Source organism: Aotus nancymaae, unplaced genomic scaffold (assembly GCF_030222135.1).
Source record: "Aotus nancymaae isolate 86718 unplaced genomic scaffold, 86718_ANA_hifiasm-v0.15.2.pri h1tg000041l, whole genome shotgun sequence".
Classification (NCBI taxonomy): Eukaryota; Metazoa; Chordata; class Mammalia; order Primates; family Aotidae; genus Aotus; species Aotus nancymaae.
The window spans coordinates 23020491-23031287 of NW_026988455.1; positions in this window are offsets into that span (position 1 = coordinate 23020491).

Sequence of the window (10797 nt, forward strand, 5' to 3'; positions counted from 1 at the left end):
CTGGAGAAAATTCCACATCTCAACTTCCTCTTATAAATTCACATTTTAAGAATGTACTTAAACCAATACGCCTTCTGTTATTTCTTTTTTTTTTTTTTAATTCTTTTTTCCTTTCCAGAGAAATGTCTAATGGCCCTGAGATAAATGCCAGGATGAAAAATTTGTACATTCCCACACAGTGACTTAAATTAGCTCTGAGGTTTGGCTGTAGAGAAAGAACCAGTAACTGGTTGTATTTGGCCACTATGGGTGAAGTGTGTCTTTGAACTATGCGGTCACTGTTAGTCCGGTGTACCTAGGTGTTTGCGTAGGCAGAGAGGCCAAAAGAGAGCTGGGGACACTATGGAAGGTGTTTCTGTTCTCCAGTCTTCTTTGGGTCTCTTCTCACCCCACTTCCAAATTGGAGACAAGCCAATTCTGTTTTACTCTTTAGCTCATTTTCCACATTAAAAAAATATACTGTCCCAACACAGGCAGGCCAGGTGGGAATGCAACCCACCTGAAATTTCTGTTGTCACCTGGAGCAGTTGCTGAAGCCCAGGACATCCTCGAGCCTTGGGCTGTGTGGAGGGTGACTTCAGAGAGCCACAAGGGCTGCACAGAGGCCCTCTCAGCTGTGGACACTGGACAGGCGGAACATGTCTGCGTGGGTCCGTGTTCCCATCCATAAAATAAAATGGAGATGATGGTGAAGGTTACTTCAGTCACTTATTCTGCAGTTCGTATAAATAAAGGGATAGGCTGGAGGCTGACAGATGTGAACCTCAAAGCATTTTAATTTCCCAATCACATGGCTGTGTTATACACTCAAAACATGAGTAAATAGAAATAATGTAATACATTTGTAAAAGATAAGCCAAGGCCAGAGAGATCTGCAACATTGATAATGGACAAAGCAATCATATAGAGAATTAAGTAATAATTCCCCCAAGCCCATATTAAAGATATGAACAGTGAATAGGAAAATGGGCAACAGACATGAACGTGAAATTTGTCAAAGAAAAACTTTAATGTTCAGTAAAATATTTGAAAGATGCTTAACAGGCCTGCCCACCCCCAGCCACGCCTCTAGACGGAAGGCTCCCAGCTGCTGTGGGGTAGGGCTTGGCCAGTGCTTCCAAGCTCTCTGGCAGAGTGTGAGGCCCATTGCTGCTCGCCCATCCTCACATTTTATTTATTTTTATTTATTTTTTATGTTTATGGGTTTTTGGTTTTGAGATGAGGCACCACTATGGCTCACTGCAGCCTCGACCTCCCGGGTTTAAGTGATTCTCCCACCTCAACCTCCCAAAGGCTGGGATTATATTCATAAGCCATCACATCGGGCATGCCCACATTTTAAAGAGATTCATTCAAGCATTGTTAATAAGAATTTTTGAAATATTTAAATATATAGCAATAGAGAAATCGATGAATACAGCTTTTATACTTGTATGATAAAATATTTGCATCAATAAAAATAAATAATTGTGTAACAACACGGATAAGTCTTTATACCATTGTGCTAGGAGGAGAAAGCAATGGAAGAATGATACATACAGTTAACGCCATTTCTGTAACTTTCTAAAATGTACAATTATTATTGGTTATAGTTTCTGTGATATTTTAATAACATGCTATAGTTCCATTATAAGTAGGAAATATATTAAACCATTGGAAGCAGCATTGTACCAGTGGAGAAGAAATGAGGTCGTCTGTCAGGAGTTTATTTAAAGAACTTAAGGCTGGGTGCAGTGGCTGTCACCTATAATCCCAGCACTTTGGGAGGCCGAGGTGGGCAGGTCACCTGAGTTCAGGAGTTCGAGACCACATGGTGAAACCTTGTTTCCACTAAAAATACAAAAATTAGCTGGGCGTGCTGGCACTTGCCTGTAATCCCAGCTACCTGGGAGGCTGAGGCAGGAGAATCACTGGAACTGGGGAGGCAGTGGTTGCAGTGAGCCGAGATCGCACCACTGCACTCCAAACTCGGCTACACAGTGAGATTTTGTGTCAAAATAAACAAACAAAAACACTTCAGTTCTGGGTGTCATGAGCCATGATTCATTTCTTGGAAGAAAAACATCTGAAAACAAATATGGCAAAATATGAACTCATGTGAAGCCAGGTGGTACGCATAGGCATGTTGGTTCTGTTCTTTCTGTTTTCATAATAAACTTTTAAAGGGATGGTGGCATTGGATGGTTTATGAACCTCCAATCCAGATGTGGGAGTAGCTACAGGCTTCCAGATCCAGGGGAGCAGAAGGGCTTCACCGGACCCTGGGGCTCTTCGTTTACGTCTTTGAACACCTGTTCTCTCCTAGCCCTCCCCAGGGATGCAGCCCATGCCTCACCATGCCTCCTTAGAGCTATGAGTTCATCGGGAATTGGGATAAACACAGAACTTGCACCCTGTCCCCTGCCTCACACCGCACACTTGATGTTCCAGCATCCTGAACTTCCAGTATCATGTGCATCCCTTTCTGACTCTGTGCATTTGATCCAGGGACTCCCCTGCCTGGCACACCCTCTTTGCTATTCATCTGAGCCCCTGTCACGTAACTCTGGCTAATTCTTACAAATGGTAAGAGTTAAACCAGATGCCACCTCCTCCAGGAAGGCTGCTTGGCTTCCAAAGTGGGGTTTGTTGTAAGGTGTTACCCCATTGTTGATAATGGCCTGTTAATGTATTTGTCACCTTTGGTGGGTGGGAGTTCTTTGAAGACAGACCTATCTAAGTCACCATTGTACCCAAACCCTAGCAAAAGGCCCAATTTAGAAGCAGATTCAGTGTGTATTTTTCAAATGCATGCACCAACCTTTTTCAACCTCCTGCTCCAAACATCTGCAACATGGATCTGTGTCCATCTGTCTGCACATTTTAGATAAATTGATGGTCTGTAGTGAGAGCTGACATCATCCCCAAGTATCTACAAAATGTCACCTTCTCCTCCACGGAAGCGGCCTTTAGGAGAAGCTGTACACTAGAGTCTAACAAATCCCTTGACCTACAGGAAGCTTCACACTAAAAGTCCTCAGCCTGGCCTGGGAAAGTGAAGCTCTGTTGTTATGTCTCAACACCTGGGATACCACTCAGGAAGAGCAGGAGCCCCTCTCTGCCTGCAGCCCCCAGGAGCTCCCCACTTGCATGCTAGCCTACCCTTTGGCTTTAGCAACTCATCAAAATTTCTTGTTTAATGTCTCTGCTGGCTTGCAGGGTAGCTTCTACCCAGGTATGCAAATGTCTGACTCCTGTGTCCCCTGCTGGCCCCTGTCACTCTTCACAATGCCATTTGTCCTGTGATCTTAGTTCTCCGATGGGTTTGTGGAAAGTTGTAAATTTTCTACCTGTCTAGTTTTTTCCCTGTTGTAAGGACAGAGCTCACTACATGTGGAATCTAACTCTACCTAGAGCCAATTATCTGTGTGGAAGTGTTTCGGCCACTACAGCCTCCCAATAAGCGTGATATTACAGGGTGTATGGAGGAATGCAAGGGCATCCCCTGGTTCCCTATTATCCACTCCCTCAAGTCTGGGTTTACAGCTTCTCACACCAGCTGTCAGAACACCACGGGTGGCAAAGTCAGACGTCAGCAGGTGCCTGGCCCTGGACAGGCAATTCACCTGCTTTGGAAAACAATTTGTCAGTTTCTTAACAAGTTAAACATACACCTAACACAGCAGTTCCTCTCCTAAATATTTACTACAAAGAGCTGGAAGCATGAAAGAGTTGTGCAGGAATGTTCTCAGCAACTTTATTGTAACAGGCCAAACTGGAAGCAACCCAAACGTCCAGCAATAGGGAGTTAGTAAACACAGTGTGTGTCTCCAAACTGTGGGAAATTGATTGATCAGCACTAAAAAGGTAGAAACTGGAAATACACAGACAAAAAAAAAAAATGAATACATCTCAAAGTAATTATGCGGAATGAAAGAAGTCAGAAAAAAAGTAAACCAGGTGTGATTTTTCTTTATATAAATTATAGAAAAGCCACATATATCTTCAGTGTCTGAAAGTAAACCAGCAGGTGCCTGGGAGTGGAGGAGGGGATAGGAAGGGGCCCAGGGCATTTTGGGGGGTGATGAATATGAATATGCTCATTACCTTGGTTGAAGTGATGATTTCACACTTATCACATTGTATACTTTGAATATGTGCGATTATTTGTATGTGATTATAGCTCTATAAAGCTGAAAGAAAAAGTGCCAGCAGGGAAAATATTTGTGCGGATGGAGGTAGAGAGGAAGGGGGTACACTGTCGAATGGAGCACTGCAACTCAGCCCCAGCTAATTGTCACCATACAAGACAACGGGCATAATGTCGTTAGTGTCCTATTTTTCAAGAAAACCTAGAAGATAAAAAATTTATGTATGCTAAATTATTGCTAATTCCACTACCCCCCCCCACCCCCAACACACACACAAAATGTTGCAGGCCTAAAAAATAAAGATATAAAATAAAATAAAAGATTAGAAGCCAGCAGGCCACCTGTTTGTGACTTGTAATATAAATATTAATGCATGTAAACACACTAATTTCTCACCTTCCAGAGAACAGGGGCACACACATTGATATATATTTCTAAGAAGTCTACCAAAGATTTAAGAGGCAGAAGGTTCAGGCAAGACAGGAGAGTGGACAGGCATGGAAGCTTCAGAGTCCAAATGCCTGGGTTCAAACTTCAGTTCTGCTTCTCATCTGCTGTGTGACCTTGAGCAAGTTACTTAACCTCTCTGTGCTTCAGTTTTCTCCTCTGTAAAATGGAGATAATAACCATATCGACCCCCATGGAGTTATAGTCAGTTTAGAATGCATTAATACAGTTCCATTATTTAGAAATGTCCCTGCTATGCCCTCCTTTCCCTCTACTCCAGCATGAAGCAGTATGTTCAGATATTTGGAATTTAAATTGTCGTGCCAAAAATGTGATCTTAAATGAGATGTAAAATGCCCTTCAGATAAATTTGAGCCACATCTCTTGTTGGGTATGACATTGGCTCAGTGTGAGATGGGAGAAGTTGGTTGCTTTTTGATGATTGCTTCATATTTTGATCCCCCCCATTGCTGTAATCTCCATTGCAAGCCTGAGGAAAGAAGGTTCAGGGCTGAGTGCTTCTCATGAGCCAGCCCCCTTGGGAAGGTCTTGCTCTCGGCCTACTCCATTCATCCATTAAGAAATACTACTGGGCGTTGGCTAGGCCCCCCACTCAGCTCAGACACTGGCAAGATCACTTTCCCTGACAGTCAAATGTCTATCTTCACTTGTCTTGGGTTTTTAGTGTTCCTTCTTATCTGTGTCCTTGTGGTAGAGACAGCTGAGCACCTTCCTCCCACTATAGTGGCCTCACAAGTTCCAGAAACTCGCCTACCCGGCTCAGGTCTGCAGGCAGGTAAGCCTGCTCCTCCCTGTCCATTGGCTGCTGTCCAGATCAGCACTCCCCAGTAGAGCTCTCTGCATGCATGAAACTGTTCTCTATCTACCATGCCCGACATAGTAGTTGCTGCCACATGTGACTATTGAGCATGAAGGTATCAATGTTTACGTTTATTTCACTTTGACAAATGTAAATAGCCACCTGTGACTAATGACCACTGTATTGGTCGTTTAGATGCCGAGTGCACGCTCTTCCTCCTGGCACTGGTATTTCAAGATGGTTCACACCGAGTGCTGAGATGTGCAGTTGCAGGCACCTGGGTGTGCAGTTTTGCCTCAGTAACTAAGAGAAGCTGATGGCATCTGGGGCGGCCCCTACTATGGCTGAGGTCTGTTCCAAGCATTTTCAACAACTCACTTGGTTCTCCTAACAATCCTATGGGTTATCATCTCCATTTTCTGGGAGAAGAAACAGAGGCAGAGTGAGATTAGGTCATTCTCCCATCATCAGGCGGTTATGATGATGAAGCAGAGTTCCATATAGACAGTCTCGCCATGCAGATTTCACTGTGGCTGCAGCTTGCTTGCCATGTAGCCACAAGGCTTCCCATTTCCTTCCCAGGCATCTGTCCTTATGTGAAGCTGCACTGTCTCTGAACTGCTTCCCTGAGCATGGCCCAGGCTTATCAGGGTAGCATCTGGACTCTTCTTTTCAGGTTCCTTTGTGCCCTGGAGAACATGGCTTCCACCCAGAAACTCCCAGCACCATTTTTGCAGGGCACATGTTTGGCTCCCAAAGTGGCCTCTGGGGTGTCCAGGGCCCTGAGAGAGACAGCCAGGGCGCTGGCAGCCAGAAGCATCTGGGAGCCTCCTTTCTTCTATTGTTGAAAAAAATAAGGAGGTTGGGGGGCGCTGCCTGTGCCACGAGTCTGACCCAGAGGACTTCTAGAGGGAGCAGATGTCCAATCTGGGGCTTCCCAGTCAGCCCCCCCTTGGCTTGGCACCTGTGCCCTGCTCGAAGGGCCTGATTAAGCTGCAATGCCACCGAACAGATGGACACAGTTCAAGGCAGGCCAGCAATTGCACCGTGTGACTAAACACGTGTGCTGTGGGCAGCACTCCCAGTTGGCAGGGCTGTGCAGCCGCGGGCCCCTCGCCCTGCTGACCCTCGGCCTCAGACTGGATCATGGCAGACCCTGCCTGGTGCAGATGATTTTGGCAGTCACTGCTGAAACCACGTTTTCCTTCTCCAAAAGGTTTTTACTTTGGACTGTTTATGTGTTTGGGCTTCTTTTGCTTTTGGTTTCTCATCAGGCTTATTGACACATCCAACCTGCGGGTGCTTTCTAGATATGGGAACTTAGGTTGATGTGTTAGAAACAGCCAATTGCCACCAGTACCTGTGCTCTCCTTTCTCCTGGCACACACCTGTATGGTTTTTGCCAGTGTTTTAGTCTACTTTTGTTGCTGTAGTGTAATATCTGATGCTGGGAAGTCTGTAAAGATAAGAGGTGTATTTGGCTCAGTTCTAAGCCAGGAAACATGGCATCAGCATCTGCTTTTGGTGAGGGAGGCCTCAGTCTGCTTCCACTCATAACAGAAAGAGAATGGGGAGAAAGCATCTCACAGTAAGAGAAAATGGAAAAGAGAGGGTAGGGAAGTGCCAGGTTCCTTTTGACAATCAGTTCCATGGGATCTAATAGAGAAAGAACTCATCACCAGGACAGCACCAAGTCATTCATGGGTCATCTGCCTCCAGGACCAAACACCTCCCAACAAGCACCACATTGGGGATCAAACTTCAACAGGAGATTTGGAGAGCCAGGCACCAAACCATATCAACCAGGTTCCCTTGGGGTAGAATGAGGCCAGTGCCCTGAGGTCTGGCCAAAGAAGTGTGAGCAGGAGTGTGCCCCACCTCCCAGACCTGCCCATGAAATCTCTCACATGTAATCCCTACTCTCTTTTTTCATCTGCCAGGTAAATGGAGCGATTCCAGGAACCATGAGGAAGGCCAAGTCACAGATGGAAGAAGCCTAAATTCCTGAATGACCATGTGGAGCAGAGAATCCTCCTCATCTGTGTCCTTGTGGTAGAGACAGCTGAACACCTTCCTCCCACATAGAATGATGTTGTAAGAATATATTTTTATTTCATTAAGCTCCTGAAAGGCAATCTTGATTCATCTGTTGTAGCCATGAGTCCACTCTGACTAAAATTCATAATCACTAATCTTGCTATGGTTTATCCACTGTTTCTTTCTATAGAATGCTTAGAAATGAGCATATTACAATAAGATGAACTATGTCAACTTCAGAATAATGCTGGTCAAATTTTGCTTTTCTTAGACAAAGTTTATTTATACATGATCTTAATGGCAGCAAGGATGTAAGGGAACTATAGAGTACCTTACTGGTTAATAATAAAAGAAGCAATTGAATCTTCACAGGAGGAAAGACATGTGCTTCTGAGCCTCAATCCCATCACTGCTCAGTCTCTGGCAAAAGACTAAATAATTTTCTGTTGACATCGTTTTGGGAAAACACTATGGACATATAAGTGATATATAAATATAAATGGATATAATATAAATGGGTTTGGAGTGGCCTTCTTCTTTGCAAGGATGTCATAGTTACTATATCTATATAAACAAGAGAAATCACATTTCTGCAGAGCAAATATATGCAAGGTCCCTAAGGTAGAAATGAGTCTTTAAGCCATCCTGAGAGGGCCAGGAACTGAAATGTGATAGATAGATATAAGGAAGAGGTGTAGGGTGGAGGTCGAGGTGGCAGGGAATAGGTCGTGCTGAGCCTTTGAGGTCATTTGTAGGAGTTCAGATTGTTTTTCTGAAACACAAGGAAGAACCATAGGAAGGTTTTAAAAATGACTGAATTTATGATTTTTAAAGTCCAGCTGGTAGCCTAGGTATAAAATAATTTGCTGTGAGTCCAGCACGAATGTGTCCCAGGCAAGAGACAACCTGGATTGGAATAGAGCAGCTGGAGAAGCTGGAGACTGCCCAGCCTCCTGGTGTAGCCCCAACACCAGCATCTGAGTCTGTTTGCTGGGGAGCTGCCCATAGGCTGCAGGAGCCCACCCTCCCCACTCCTGGGAGATGAAAGTGCCTGAAGAATTTGGTCTTTCTCCCTATGGCAATGCCCCACCTGCCAGGCTTCCTTTTTTCCTGATAGGGACAACCCTAAGGTGTGACTCACAGAGATCTGTGTGGGGCTTGCTGGATTCGTCATCCAGCTCGATGTTCTTACCTTCCTGGTCCTGCATCCTCACTTTTCTCACAGGTGAGCCTTTTACAGGAATATAAAAACACTGAAGTTGAATTTTCTCCTGGCTTTAACCTTATTAAAAAGAATTGCAAGTTGCCAGTTGGTATACAGAGAAGCATCCAGAGATGGATGTGATTTACACAGGCCATAGAATTCTGAGTTTTCCAGGGAATTACACTAGAGTTCTTGTAGGAAAAAGAAACTCGCCTTCTGCAAATAATTTTACAAGATCCCTAAACATTCTTAATGACATGCTGAGAAACCTGGAACACATATGAGGGGTCCAGTCTCCCAAGTACGCATGTAGCTATTGCAGTGGAGAATCATTTTCTTGAACCATCTCTTGCATTCGTAGCAAAGAGTCCCAATACGAGGAGATAAAGGACCAGAAATCCATGCATATCATTCCCAGAAGCCATCAGTCAGAGTGACAGAACTCCATAAATGCTGGGAGAGCCTGGCTCCAACTCTCCAAAATGTGACTTTAAAAAAGGTATTTTATACAACTATCATCTATATATTAATTGTGTCCCACACTTAGAGAGCACACGAATCTGTACATCAATTTTACAGATGTGGAAAGTAGAGGGATTTTCTTGAAATCAAGACAGGCCTCATTAGAACAGCCAGAGGCAGAACAATCCTTGTGTTCCCATTATAATAGATGTCCACCCCCCAAATCACCTAGGTTCTTCTTAGAGCAGGGACCATTTCCATCCATCTTGCAGCCCCAGGATCTAATCCGAAAAGCAGGAACAAGTCACCAAGGCTGTGCCTCCATAGTCACCTTTATCACAGGGTTTTCCTGGATGTGCCATCACCAAGCTCCTCCATCACACTCTGGATAGTACCATTGCACATGTCACTTTATGTTTAATTATGAAGTGCCTTGGCATGAACTTCTTTGGATTTATCTTATTTGCCAAATTTGGGGAGTTTTCTGCTATTCTTTCTGCAATTACTGTTTCAGTCTCACTCTCTTGTCTCTCCTTCCAGAGCTCTGATTATATCCATGTTAGTTCTTTCATTATTGTCCCAGAGATTCCTGTGATAATTTTTGTCTTTTTCCCGCAATAGTCTATTTTCTTCTCATTGTTGAGATGGAGTAAATCCTATTAATCTGCTGTCAGATTCACTGACTCTGTCTCTGCCATCTTCCCATTCAGCAAGTCTGTTTTTGTTTTGTTCCTTTTTGGGGGACAGGGAGTTGGTGATAGCATTTCTTCAGTTATATAATTTTCATATGGTTATTTTTATATTATCTATTTTTTGCTAACATTTTCAATTTTTTAATTTTTGTTTCAAGAGAATTTGCAATTGCTTGTGGAAGCATTTTTATGGTGGGTGCTCAGATATTTCCAGCATCTGATTCATCTTGGTAATTCATCTCTGGTTGTCATTTCTCATTCAAGTTGTAGTTTTCCTTGTTCTTGCTATGGTGAGTGATAATTAATTGGTGAGTGATAATTGATTGTATCCTGCAACTTTGGGTTCAGACTTTGGAGGACCTTACTGAGTCTTCTTTTACTAGCAGGTAGTTCTCCTGCTAATGTGCAGTGTAAGAGCCAGGGATATATACACACAGGTTCCATCTGGGTGTTCTCTTTGTTCATGGGTGGAAAGGAACCTCAGCTCTTTCCACACTCCACCAATGCTTTCCTGAGAAGTGGAGACCAATTCACACTGTCATATTGCCTCTGAGTGAGAGTGCAAGTTTAACTACCCACTGGGTGCTGCTGATACCAGAGAAGGGGAGGGGAAAACAAAAGCCAACCAGGCCCATCTGCTTCGAACATGTTCTGCTTCATTGATGCTGAGTGGGAATGAAGGGTCAGCAATCCTGAGCTGTGTGTGGTTCACAGAGCAGCAGTGGTAGCATGGCCTTGTTAAAAATGCAGAATCTCAGGCCCTGCCCCAGTCCTAGGGAATGGGACTACATTTCCACAGCATTCCCAGATGATTCATGTGCGTATTAAACTTAGAAAGCACTGATCTAAATACTTACGAAGATGAGTGAGAAGCAATGACCTATCTAAAACTTCTGCAGTTACATTTACTTTTCTGTAAACAGTACGAGGAATCGCCAGGCCACAGACACTGCCTTGCCTGAAGAAATTTTGTATTAGGCTGAAGATGACTAGAAGACTGGCCTC